Raw genomic sequence first — 14,340 nt, 5'->3', positions numbered from 1 at the left:
TGACAAAATCAGGTTCAAAGTGGCCAGCCGGGTGAGGGACAAAAAGAAGAAACTGTGTCCACCAGAGCATGCTCTGCTCCAGAACTGGGAGTGGGACCTAAGAGTCCTTTCTCTGCTGTCAAAAAATCAATGCATCTATGGGCAAAATGAGTATCTTCACTTCCTATAAAGCTGCTACATGTACAGCAGATGGCAAGCCGCTGTTACTATCAGTATTGAGGCTGCAGACATCAGTGCAGCCTCGCTGATGATCTGATGGGTGAAATACGCCTTGTGATGACATTTTGGGCAGGTAGATACGTACCTTTATAGACTAAGACAGTGGCTCCCGAACTCTGACAGATGGTGCACCACAAATTTAAAACAATACAACCTTAAGTACCACCAGCAAATTTTTCAGTTCAACCTTAAGTATCACCAGCAAATGTTTGTCATTTAAAATTATAATAAATTATAATAAATCTGTTAATGGGTACCACTGACAAGTCTGCATACCACTGGTGATACCTGTACCACAGATTGGGAACCACTGGACTAAGGGGGGGGGGGGTGTATATAAAAAGAGAGCACAAGCTCTAATCAAGCTTACTTCATCAGATGCTGTGAAAGGATGTAAAGAAAACAGGTTAAAGATGCAGAAATTGAAATACAAATGCAAGGTGGGGGAGAGAGCGAGATGGAGGGACTGGAGCAGTGCTAAGAGTGAAAAACAAATGAGCAGTAAAGCCATGGGAACAAAGAGGATCACAAAAGCTAATCCAGGTAATGAGATAAGAAGCCATCGTCCCTACTTAAACCATACTTACAACAGTCCAGCTTGTGGATGATTTCTTGTTCCTCCTTTTCCAGTTCAAACTGGTTATTTAAACTTTTTTTTGCCTGTGAACAGCAATTGCGAGGTCAGCGATGAAGTGTCCAGGGAGGCTGAAGTGTTCGGCCACAGGCTTTTGTGTCTTTCTGCAGCTGATGTCAGGAATAAGAGCCCCGATACCAGCCACTTTCAGAATTAAAATCAAAATAGGTACAAGAACCTCAGGATCCTTCTCAGACATTATGGGCATTCAAGCCTTGCCACAGGTATGCAGGGAAAACCCATCAAGCCTCAAAGGAGTCCCCATTTCACTGGGAGACTCCCTTACTCCGCTGGTGCCTTAGGGTAGGCAGTCAGACATAATAAAGGACTCAGTCTCCTCCGGCGTATGAAACAGCTTCTCCCTTCCCTAGATGTAAAAAAAAATTAGGTTTCCCAGCTCCGGGGGTCTCTGATGCTCCCTCTCTGGCTCCTCCAGCTTTTCTACAGACCTTCAAAGGGCCGAGGGGAGACTCTTCGCTGCTTCCCTTCCTACTGCCGCAGAAAGGTAGCTTCCCACGAGGCCTGGCTGGAGGTGGGCAAAGACGCTTCTGAACTGTCCTCCACCATGCCAGCGACTTCAGTCAGCCCCAGGGGACAAGTTGGGAAGCAGCAAGACTGCAAAGCGGGTGCCAAGGCCCCCGGGCTTGGGAGAGCAACTGCATCATCTCTGCAAACCGGGGCGTGCTAGGGAAGAGGGGAGCATGGGGCTGCAAGGGTGCGGGGCAGGATGGACTGGGCTATGGGGAGTGGGCACCACGGGGCTGCTGGGGAGAGACTGCAGAACTGCAGTTTTGTGGTGGGGGCAGGCGGACGGCCAGTACTGAGGTCTGGGAGGGATGTGAAGAGGAGTAAAGAGAGGGAGGATATCGCTCCTTCCTTCCTTCAGCCTCTCAGCCTTTCAAGTAAAATCCTCCTGCTGCTTCTCCCACCCCATTCACTGCTTTCTAGCCCAAAAACTCATTTTTTCAGTCAGTGTACTGTTGGTAAATTGAAAGGCGGGGGCAACGGTTGAAGAAAGAGCACACTCCTCTACCCAGGACCTACCACAGCCAGCCCGTATCGGGAAGAGACTGCTCATTTGTGGCACTTCAGCCTCTCTTCCTTGGTGCGGATCCCAGCAACATCCATAGTCAGCACCTGCTACCATGGGGAGAGAAACCTGGACCGCCAGCAAACGTTCACATCCCCATGTACGTAACTTCACGCTCATTTTTTATATAGAGTGTTTAACTGGTAGGTGCAATTGTACAACCACTGTATATAGTTTTAGTACCCATCTCAAAGCTAAATTTCCTTATTGGTCCTTTCATAACTTAGTTCCACCAGTTCCAGTCACCTGCAAATTCAATGCGATTTTTTAAATATTGAAGAAATGTAAATTGCAACATGATATTTATTGCCAGGAGACCAGGGCCTTGTGTGTCTTCGTGTTTCTATAACAGCTGGTAAAATGGCCTTGATCCTGACTGGGCAGTACTGAAATACAAATATGAACAAATGATCGTATTATAGGTAGGCGTGAGCTGTCAAGCTTGGATCCAGATCCAAACCACTTCTCTGTCTGACAAGTACCAAGCTAAAAAGGTTTTTCAGTCTGGCAGTTGGTTTCAGCCCAATATAGAGACGATGGGTATTTGGGATCTAGACCCAAATTTCTCTTAGGATTGGGATTGCTTGGATCTAGGATTTTTGGTTCAAACCACTTCTACCGTCAATGTATTATGGCATGAGGTTCAGAAGTGCTGAGGATCTGCACGTCCCTTTGGCTATGACATTTAGTTGGTTGCACAGTCTTTGAAAATGGTGACTTCAGCACTTCTGAAAAACAGACCCTCTGCGCGTTGATCCACATGCATCAATTCAACGGGAAGGGGAGAGATTCGGAATAGTTGTGGAGTGTCTCTAACCCTTGTTACTGAATCATTAACAATCTCCTTTCTCTCACATATCTTATTCAACAGTTTGTATAGTAGATACTTAAAGAAATACTACAGGATCACCAGGGCTATTTTCCTGGACTATGCAGGGGGACACAAAGATAATGACAATAAGATGTGAAAAAAGATATGCATCTTGCTCTGATCTCCTTGCCCAGGGCTGCTCCTTCAAGAAATTCTTTCCATCTTTTTTCACAAAGTAAACTTTGCTGTGAATTGAGGTTTATTATTACAAGAGGTGCAGTTTGCACAGTATAATTTAATTATACAACCTAAGACTACTAAGTTAATTATTATGATTTTACATAGCATCATAGGTATGCAGAGAACATTTTTCCTCCTTCCCTGTCACAGGTATTTCTTAGATGCTGATCACCTTGGTAACTAGGCAATTTGATATTTGAGCTGTTGAATAGTCAAACAAAGAGCCCAGTCTAGCCCCCGCTGACTTCAGTGGGTGTCTTTCTGTTGACTGAGAGGGAAGTGGATCAGGGGCAAACAGAATTAGCTGAAATTTCACCAGCATTTAAAATGTCATTTATTCATTCACTTACTTGTTTTTGCATTGTGGATCCCCAAAGCTACTGCGCTGCCATCTCCAGCTTCCTGCCACCAGCCCCAAGACATCCCAGCCGGTACCTGGACAGCCCCATGTATCAACTGCATACATTGGTCATTGTAGGGTCTGGTTGGGTGTTGTCTTGGGTGGGGGGGAAAATTAGTTTCGTTTGAACAGAGACATTTGTTTTTGTTCAGATTCCTTAGATTGGTTAAAGACAAAAAAAATTAATAATCTCCAAATAATACCCTTTCACCAAAGGATCGTAAAGCATTTTGAAATTACTAATATGCTTGACAACATCCTAGTGATCTAGGAAAATATTATTAAGCATGTGTACCAAAGTGCAAATCAGGTTCAATAACTAGCTCCAGTGCAAATCAGTGGCAAAAACTGAGTACAGATTGCAAGGATCACTGGTGTCCAGCACCTCTGGCTGTAAGGGCCCCATCCTAGCAAATGCAGCCTCCGCTTTGTGGGATAGAGGGATTTGTCTCTTGGCATCCTGTACTACGTGGCAAGAACAGAAACTTGTGGTCCAAAGTCAGCTCTGACTTCTAGGTATGTTAGGTTTGTCTAGACCCTTAGGAGCTGAGCCTCAATACAAAATAAATCAGTGAAGCTCCATCACATTATACCAGCTAAGGCCCTTGAGACTTTGCTTTGGGGTAACTTTGCTTTTTAGGCAGCACTCAGGTTACCTCAGGATGCAAATCTACTTGGGTTTGGGATTTGAAATAATTGTTTTTAACTTTTTTCACGAACTGAGACCATATTAGAAACATGTTTCTAAAAGAGAGGAAAAAAATCATAGTCCAAACCCTCCGGCAGGATAAACCAGCTGAAGAGCTGGCTCCGCATAGTTGTACATAAAAGAAGTATGAAAGACTCTGCAAATGCCATATTTAAACGAACTGTTTCAACGTGCAGGCATCAGGATGTTCAAAAGAAAATGAACCGTGACTCATCCCTGGGTGTGTATCTAGTACTTTGTATTCTTGTTGTAAGCCATATGGTGCCGTAATATGTAAATGCAATTGCGGCCTAGCTAGACTGATAGCAGCAACCTTAATATTGCAGTAATAAGGCGTCTTCGTCTTGAATTTCTTGGACTGGTTCCCTCGACAATTGTTTCCTACTCCAACTTAATTTCATGATTTGTGGTTATCTATCTTGCCTCCCTCGTACAGAGATGGGGCAAGTATGTTTCTGCTATAGTCTCAGAGTCTAAATAGTTTTCTATGCCAGTCAAATCAGGACTGATCATATCTGTGTGGGTGGAAAGGAGGCAGGCACTGTACTGTACATAAGTCTTCATGCTAGGCCACAAAAGACATGTCTCAGTTGTGTCAGTCACTAGGGACAAGTTGAGTGAAAACCATTCTGTGACAGAAGGTACTTTACAGCGCAAATGAATGGGAGGGAAAAAGCAGCAGCGGGAGTCAAGCTAATTTCACATGTGACACAGAGAGTTAGTATTATGCAGTAGATCAAGGAACTAATGATACCGCTCACAGTTGTCATCTAATTCACAGGAATAATTACTATGCAAAATAGCTGCAGTTGACATAGTCGCGTTATGAGAAGTGGCCTATTGTAAGCCCAGGGACTTCAGAGGAGCTCCCACAAATGTACCAGTTACTGTAGACCCGAAAAAGAGTTTCCTCTGGTGTGAGAACCTCTCATTACTGAAATTCATTTCTTATCCTTCAGTAGGAGCGGTTGCCTGAGTGTAGGGAAACAGTAGCAGCTTTTTATCTGTAATTGCTCGCTGCACTTAATGAATGTGACAGAGCCACACATCGTGTGTCACTTGCACAGGGCTTCCAAAAAACTCGCATGCCATTTTTAATCGACGGTTCTGATTCTACTCCCTGCCGTTTAAGATCAGAGCCCGCGGAGATTGTTCTCTTATAATCTCATGTTCTTTCTTGTACCATATCATTACTGCATACAGAGGGACCAGTGTACTTCCAAGGCTCTCCTTCCTGTTTAACATGAAGTTTTACATTATGCTTTTTATTCTCTGGTGAAAAGAAATATGGACTTCTGAAATGTGTAGAACTCATTAGGTCACTCCTGATATTTTCTACTTTTACATTTGATTAATGAGAGATTTCTTTTCAAATGGAAGACCCTGTTTTATTCCCTTATTCATGCTAGGTGAGCCATTTTGTTTATAGCCCTTCATATGAATGAAAAGAGCAGGCCTAAGCACTGTAGCTCTCATTCCTGCATTTTGGAAATATCTATGAAAGCAACCTAAACAATGAAATTAGTTCAGTCTTCAGGATCCATTTAAAAGTCTGCATGACCTCTGGTATCTTTCCAGCTAACAAGAATTGAATAAATTCTCTGTGGAGCCTCTTGACATCATCAAACAGAAGGAATAATCAGAGCAACAACTAATAAATAATAAATAGTATTTTGCAGTAAAGAAGCAAGTGATTTACTTTTGATGGAATCACTGGAGTGCTCCCTATTCTAATTAAAACATTTTAATACCAAATCCAGAACAGGGTACTAATGCCTCAGTACCTAATTGGTATGAAAGGTTTAGTTCTTTATGGGGAAAAGCAAATTCAAAACGATGTTTGTTTAATAGATCAATGTGTGGTATAGCAGGGATGAATATTTCATAGCTAAATATTTGTGTGCAATACCTCATAATTATAAACATGCTGATTAATTTTTAAAGTGCCCATTGTGTTAAGTTATAATGTTGTTTGCAAGGCCTTTTTTTGGGGGGGGGGGGCGGTATTTTTTTAAAGTTCATTACAACGAACTAGGAAAACCTGACTCTTTTGTCCTTCACAGTAGCATAAATCCCAGAACAGCAGTAGAATTACTGCAGCTTCATGCTGGAACAGAATCGGGCTCCCAAAGTGCTGTTCCCAGTCCATTTGTTATGGGGGAAGCTGATTCATGTAGAAATCAAACCCAGTCCAGGTGTTGGCCGTATAGCATTTTCACAGCACTTTTCATCTTCAAAGTACTTAAAAGACAAAGGGCCGATTTCAGTCCATGGGTGCTGGGGCCCGCACTGCGTGAGCTGCACCAACTTGCTCTGGTTCTGGCAGAGCAGAGTCGAAAGGCAGCTCATTGCACCGCACTCCCATCCCTGCTAGTCTTCCTGGCATGGGCTGGGATACAAAGTAACAGCACCCCCATCTAATGCCCCCTTGCTGTTTCTTTCTGTAGGATGACATGAAGCTGTGTGGATTGGAATTAATTATATTTTAGCCCTTAACCCACTGTTTTGCTACTGTCCCAAATTATCCTTTCCATATTGTTGCTAGGGACCAATATCAGGCCATCTGATCCCTGGTCCCAAGTTATTCTTTTTACCTTTCCTAATACTGCAGTTATTTTGGCAGACCCCTGATCCTTCAGAAATCCCCAACTGGTGCAAGCTCTGCTAAAACTAGCATTAGTGGCTCGGAGAGTCCCTAAGCTCATTCCTTTGAGCCTCTTCGGTCTAAATGAACGGAGGCTGTTACTTTTACCTAGTTTAATTTCAACAGGTTCTGTCTCATCCGCCTTGATTGCATAGTAAACTTCCTGTGCCATCTGCAGCAACATATGGACAGGGTCCGTCTTTCTGCTAGAGAGCATGAATTTCTACTGAGCATTTCTGCATCGCTGTTTACAGTTTTGCGTCTATGCTGAGAGCTCAAATTTGGGGGCAAGAGGTTGTTCCTAATATATTTAAAACAGCTTCTTACTGTCTTTTTAACCCTACGTCATTCATTCAGTGGCCATCACACCAAGACAGTGTTGGAGTCAGTGGTGTTAAAGAAACTCAGATTACATTGAGTTTGGTGGCAAGCACACTATCTCAATGGGCTCCACAGAGGGAGACTAAGTGACCTGCTCAGAGTCACACCGGATGTTAATAGGAGAGCAGGACACTGAAACAAAGCTTCCAGGCCAGTTCCTTTACCCTGGACCATCTTTCTTCCTCTTGACTTCTATTTCTTTGATTCCTTTAGCTTTTCTTATTAGACACCAACTTTGTAATCTTCTTATATAGTCTTTATTTTCACATTTATTGCCAGGTCTTCCTCTCCCTTTCTCATAATTTATAAATTGCTGGGGGGGGGGGGGAGGTTTTTGGGGTTTTGGGGTATTTTTGTGGGGGGGGTTAGTATTTTGTGATCACTTCCAATTCTTTTAAGCAGGGTGTGTTTTTTCTCCAAAATCACATGTTTCTATGTTTGGGGAAACATGGCTTTTGGGGTATATAATAGGATGTCCTTGAACAACTCCCAGTTGTAAAATTGGCCTTTTACAGTTCTATTTTTACACTAGTTGGACCATATTCTGTGTACACAGAATAAATGTAACCAAATCGGGATCATGGGTATCTAGTCAAATTCTAATTTTAGGGTCAGTAGTTAACTCTTCTTTGTCCATCAGGATGATATTGAGTCATTCCATGTTCAGTCCAGGATCTCCGTATATAATTGTCATGTGTTGGTGCTATTTTAAACCTCAGATGTAGTGTTTGCCTGGATGCCAGTATGTATGAACTGGTAACATTTACTTGTACAAACAGAAGATAGCATTGATCAATGTGGAACTTCAGAGGGACCCGTTTGCCAAATCTCAAAGCAATTGTCAACATAAATTTAAAGTAATGAAGACTCATTATATATTTGTGTACTTCCCTGTCCAGAACATATTCAGACCTACAGAGGTAAGGTGTCCAAACCAGTACTCCAGTAAGTGCTTTCCCTACCCTTGTATTGGTCTTTGCTGCAGGCTCATTGAACCAGTCTTGAGGCATAAAAATCTTGACCCTTCGCTATGACCAAGTGATGCTGTGATGATTCGTCTCTAAGGAGTAAGTTGTCATTGAACTTTAAAGGCATGTATTATTGAGGAAATGTACTGAGAAGATAGGATGAAGCATACTATGTGGGAAGTATATAATCCCTTTTTTGGTTCAAATCTTCAAATGTTGGTATTCTGGAAAACCCAAGGTGATGTTGGTTAGAAGAGGGAAGAACTAGCTGAGATCCTGTCTCCCCCTGACATTGTAGGTTTTCAGCCTCCATACCTCAAAGTAGTGCAGTCTCAGGGTCCCTATTTGTTTCATTAGCCAGGTAGCATCAGTGTCTAAAATACACCCCCAGCTTGCTAGGAAAAGTTGCCTTTGCTTTGGGTGAGGACCTGGCCACGGTGATTCATATGTTTGTGGTGTTGAGGTTGGTTTGCCATCATTGGCTTAGGCCACCACCATCACAACAGCCCCAGGTTTAAATCCTCCCCTGGCTCTCAGTCATCTTCCAAGGTAAAGCTTTGGCCCTGGTTTTCAAAGCCATTAATGAATTGCATTAAAGACCTATGAGCCACTGTGCCAGCTGCATGCTCCTGTGGTGAAGATACAGATCACAAAGCTCTGAGTGAAGCATATGGGAGCTCCAGGTTGAAGGGGACCAGCCATGTAACAACCCCCCTGAGAAGATCGGGCAAAACAAGAGCCTCATATGAAGAAGTCCCACAACACCTTTCCTTCATAAGAGTGATGCTTTCAGTGCTGAACCCAACCCCTTCCCTTGGCTTTATGTTGGCTTCACAATGCAACGGTGATGGGCACCAGTCCCATTCCATTAGACAGATTTTTCATTCGGGTGTTTTCTCCTTTCCAGAGAGAAGTTCAGGGTTGATTTATAATGTACATTTGGAAAACACATTCAGAGCTAAGCTGCAGCCACTGGGGAGTGGAGGAAGAACAATTCAGTGGCCTGAACCTCTAAACTTTCCTTCAGGAGTTAGGCTACGACAGCCTTAACTTGACCATGCAAGTTCTTACTCTCCTCCTGGGTCATGCTTTAATGCTAACTGTAGCTGAAAGGGAAGAGTAGGACTTTGTACTTAAAATTCCCCCTGCTAGAGCTTGGGCAGAAGGGGTAGAGAGGGACAGGGAATAGCTAGGGTTAGGATGCCCGTTCCCACTACTTAGTGGGGAGTCACTGAAGGGGGCTGCATGTAACAGGACTGCAGTAATTGTCTCCTCCCGCACAGCAATGGCAGAACTGTGATTCTCTGGGTCAAAATTCACCCTCTCATCTGACCCTGAATGAGTCCATCTACAGGCTACTTCTTTTCTCAGGGCAGAGCAATGAGGGTTTTAGGTTGGCCTCATGCCTCTTAGGAAGGAGGCCAATGGCACCATTAGGATGTGTACCCAAAATGTCATAACCTTCTAGTGAGGCCATACTTGTTTCTGTTGCTTGTAGCCTTGTCACACTTCCTGTGTTTGTGCAGGAGGTCGGATACAGGGCCCAGGATGCCACACCTCCCCTTACCATCAACTCTTCTCTCGCCTTTTTTAACTCTTCCCCACATCCCTGTATCTCTTTGCTTTTAATGGGTGGGTAAAAGCTGAAAGAGATGGCACTCATTTGCCGATGCAGAGCACTTTTCCTACATGGCAAGTTTTCTATTGGATTTGCACCAAGCCCAGCTAGCTAGACTGTTGTTGTAATTACCCGCTTAAAAACTGAAAAAAGCAGCCACTGATTGGGATGAACTACAATTACCTGTGTGTTTCTGTATTTCAAATTGACCATATGGGGGAGACCAAGGGAGGGATAAGGGATGCTTAGAGTCCAGGAGGTGACATGGTTGGAGAGTTTGTTAATCAGGAGCCTAATACCTGATTTCCTAGGAGAGAAATATTTAACCTAGGAGCAATAGAGTTATCAGGGAAGAAGAGAGGCATTGATTGCTACAGTTTTGCTAACTCCAAAGAGCTCTCAGAGTAAATGTATCTTGAATTTATTTATACTGGGCAAAACTGCAAGCCTTGCTGCTGTGATACGTTCAAAGTGATAAGGCTTCCTTTTCATCATAGCGTGAGAGTTTTTGTCTCTAGGATATAAACATTAGCAATTACTAATATACTGCTCCTCTGGAGAAATTGTCTCTGAGCATCTCCAACCGAGTATGGGATCAGCAGGGCCCTTTGTGTCTGGCACCCCTTGTGCCAGAATGATGCCCCAAGACACTTTTTTAGTATGTGTCAAGACCTCCTGACTGTGCACATGACCTTGAAAATGCAGTGTGTTGGGCATGATCCTACAGAAATGCTCTTTGCTCCCAGCAGGCACAGCTGACCTGGGCCACTCCCTGTGCTCCACAGGTGCAGCTGGATGGTGCTGAGCAGAGTGCGTCCTGGTCTGTGCTTGCAGCTAACCTGCATGAAGCACCGGTTCAGCAGAATCTGGCAGCAGCTCTGGGGACTTTTGTAGCATGTACACGGCTTCTGAGAGTGAAAACACATGGCTCTGCAAGGCTTTAAGAGTCTATACAGTTAAAGCTAGTGACTGTAGCAGATGTAGTTGCTTAACCCGCAACTCCAAAGTGCCCCCACCTATTGCCAGCTGTCCTCAGCCCAGCTGCTAAAACTGCCAGCATCCCTCAATGCAGGGAGGGGTTGCATAAGCCATGGCCTGTTAGACATGAGCAGGTAAAAACAGAATTAATCAAGTTCATTTGACCAGAAAACACCTACCCCGAGACGACCATTCTGATTGCATTGTTCATATCTGGGTTGCATTCCCTAAATGCTCTGCCATCTATTTTAAGTGACACCACTACAGAATTTCACTCTGTGCATACCAGATCATGGTGCCGTGAAGTGGCTTTCGTGTAGATATGCTGTGGGCTGTGATGGAGTCAGAAACACAATGCAGGTCTCTGTCCCTCTGCTGTCATTGGTAGGCTTTGCCAATTGCCAGGGACAAATGAAGCGGATGGTACCGTTGCAAAGCAGCATAGCCTTGACAAGCTTATCAGCTGCACAAAGAACAGACATGAGCAATATGGACCAGACTCCAAGGGCAGGGGGTGAGCAGGAAGAACCAGCAGAAAAACAATCCCAGAACCAAGCTAAGTTACAGGCAAGAAGCATATTCTGCTAGCAAACACCCTATATTCTTAGCTGTGGCTTTTCTTTTCTTTCCTTTTTGAAACCAGACAGTCATGCTGCTTCCTCTTGCTCTTTGTTTTTTCTCCTTATCGCCGTTCTGTTTTTTCTCTGTGCCTTTTTGTTCTGACATGTTTCCCTTTCCCCACCCTGAAGCTAGTTTCCCTTCTCCCTTGCTGCTGCGGACACTCCTTTCCCCACTGGCAGCACTGGTCATTTTTGGCTGCTCCTGGATCCTCCCTATGGGGCCCTGAGAGCTGTGAGCCCACAAGTGTTGAAGTTGGCACTTTCTTCCTTTTCTTCTTCGGCAGCAGCAGCAGTGTCCCATGGCAGCAAATAGGCTGGTTGGCAGTCCCACTATCTTGAGAGCTGCTGCTGCAATGCTCTGCTTTGCAGTGAGGACCCTGGACACATGTAGAAGTAGTTGTCATCGGAGAAGGAAACCACACGTGGCCTGTCAGATCCCTTGGGCCACAGCGTGCAAACTTCTGCTGGTGGGGCTTTGCCTACAGAAATGCTAATAAAGAAGGGGGAACAAATGGAGTTTGTTCGCTGATCCTTGGGTTGCCACAATGAAAACAGATTGTTGCTCTAACAGACAATGCTTTTTGCTCCAATACCACTATCTGGTAAGTGCCTGGTATTACCGTTATCTGCACACCATGATAACAGCTCAATTCTCAGCCTTATCTCTCCTAAGGTAGAAACCAGTCCATTGTGATGTACAGTGCAAAGCTTTTCCTTTTGTCAAGTTAATGTCAAGCCAGTTCCATCATGCCGCCTTTCTCTGGACTACTGAACATATCTGTGGCAAGACATGCAGAGGGCAAGAGAAAATTAGCAAGTAGTTCGCTTTCCCTAGGAGTTCTCTGTGCCTTCCAGACAACCTCAGTAAGCCTTCAGTTGCCTAATAGTTACCCTGAGAGACTACACTAAATATGGTTGTTTCCTCTAGCTGGAAAAGATGGGAAGAAGTACAGTGGTATTATTGGCTCCATTTCCCAGTGGGCCAAATCCTCCAGGCAAATTTCCACTGTCTGCAATGCTAGCTATAAACTAGGTCTCTTTCTTCTTTCAGTGATGTGATTCTTCTTGAATCCTTCTAGTACAAGAGTGTCTGGCCAGGGAAACCAGTTGTACTGAGTGGGTAAGAGTTAACATTAAAGTCAAGGAGCTTTGCACGGCCACCTATTTGGAAACCTGTGAGGCAGTGCTGGTAACATTTTACCATGGCAAGTCTGTCAACGCAGGTTGTTAACACCTTGTTCTTTCTCCTGGGCAGTCATGGCCATTCACAACACTGCTGTACTCGAATACTGCCCTCCCTGCTCTGCAGGTCCTCTACCTGGAGCCCACTATCTGTTGCAAGGGGAAGATGGAAAAAGGAAACAAGTGGCATTCAAAGAGCTTCCCTGCCGCTAAGAGCATGTGGAGCTGCCCAATCTGGGGGCCGTATTATCTTTCTTCTGATCAGGAGACTGTCTTAGATTAGGTGACTTAGCTAATTGCCTTGTGGCACAAAAAGTGGTTCGTGAGAAAGCAGGAAATTCAAAATAAGTAAAATATTGAGCATGTCATAGCCAAGTAGCATGTTTATTGATACAGGAGGTCTATAGAGATATAGGTAGAGATCTAAAAATATGTGCAGAGATAGATACCATAAAGAGCCTCATCTGCTCCCTTATCTGAATACACAGCATTGCTCAGAAGTTTGTGGTTTCAGTAGAAGTTGTTGTTATGGACTGTAGCAGGCTTGCTGAATGCAAGTTGGATCCTTTTTGAACTATTACAATCCCTTTATAGTGCTTATAGTAAAGCACTGGAATTAGGCTACCCAGAGAGGTTGTGAAATCTCCATCCTTGGAGGTTTTATAAGACCTGGCTAAACAAAGCCTTGGCTGGGATGACATATTTGGGGGTGGTCTTGCTTTCAGCAGGGGGTGGACTAGATGATCTCCTGAGGCCCCTTCCAAACCTCATTTTCTATGACTCTGTGCTTCTGACATCAAATGATAAATGTTTTTCTATCTCACTGCATCGGTGATGTGTCAGATGCTGGCAGCAAGACTGCAGTGTACACACAAAAGCGGCTGTGCCAAAAACACCTGCAACCTTGACTGGTAAGATGTTGGTGTGCCACAGCAGACAGTGAGGGAGCTGCAAGGGACCCGATCCTTATTGTGCCAGCGCAGCCCCAATCCCTTCCCCATCATCCGCCCTAAGGCATGCGTGCCATGCAAATGCCTCGGTGTGCCATGCTCTGGCACCTGTGCTGGGGGTTACCTACCCCTGGTCTAGCTCCATCCTCCCTGAAACCATCCTTCAGGTAATTGAAGGCTGCTATTAAATCCCTCCCCTCAATCTTCTCCAGACTAAATAAAACCAGTTCCATCAGCCTTTCTTTAGAAGTCATGTCCCCCAGCCCCGAAACCATTTCATTGCCTTCCACTGGACTCCTTCCTGTAGTGGCGGGCCCAAAACTGGACACAGTACTCCAGATGTGGCCTCACCAGTGCCGAATAGAGGGGAATATCACGTGATGTTTATCATTTCCTTCTCTTCAAACTTCACAGCACACTGTCCTGTTTAGGTAACTGTTATCACTGTACCAGTTTCAATGTCTAATGCTGGAACCACTGCTAAAGCCCACATCAGTAGTCACTGCTAGCAGCACTGGGCTCTGGAAGTGGGACTGACTTTAGCTTATCATTTATTTTTGCTAGGTTCAGTTAGAGGCTCCAGTTTAGGTTAGTAGTATCATCCTAGGCACTGTACCAATATATAGTGAGAGGTAGTCCCTGCTTTAAAGAGATTACAATCCAGAAAGGCAAGTTAAGTGCCTAGGTTCCCTCTGCAATGAACAGGAAGACTAATTGCCTAAAAGGGATTCACAACAGCCGGCACACTGGGTGGAGGAATGGCCAAGCCAGCCGATGGGAAATGCTGAAAAGAAGATGGTGTCTGAAATCCTGCTTCCCTTCTGAATCCTGCCTCCTGTGTGAGCCTGGCGTTCACCGCCCAAAACCACATTTGAGCAATATAGGTATTGTTTCTT

This window comes from Alligator mississippiensis, chromosome 6 (genome assembly GCF_030867095.1).
Source record: "Alligator mississippiensis isolate rAllMis1 chromosome 6, rAllMis1, whole genome shotgun sequence".
Taxonomy (NCBI): Eukaryota; Metazoa; Chordata; order Crocodylia; family Alligatoridae; genus Alligator; species Alligator mississippiensis.
This window is presented reverse-complemented; position numbering follows the sequence as displayed.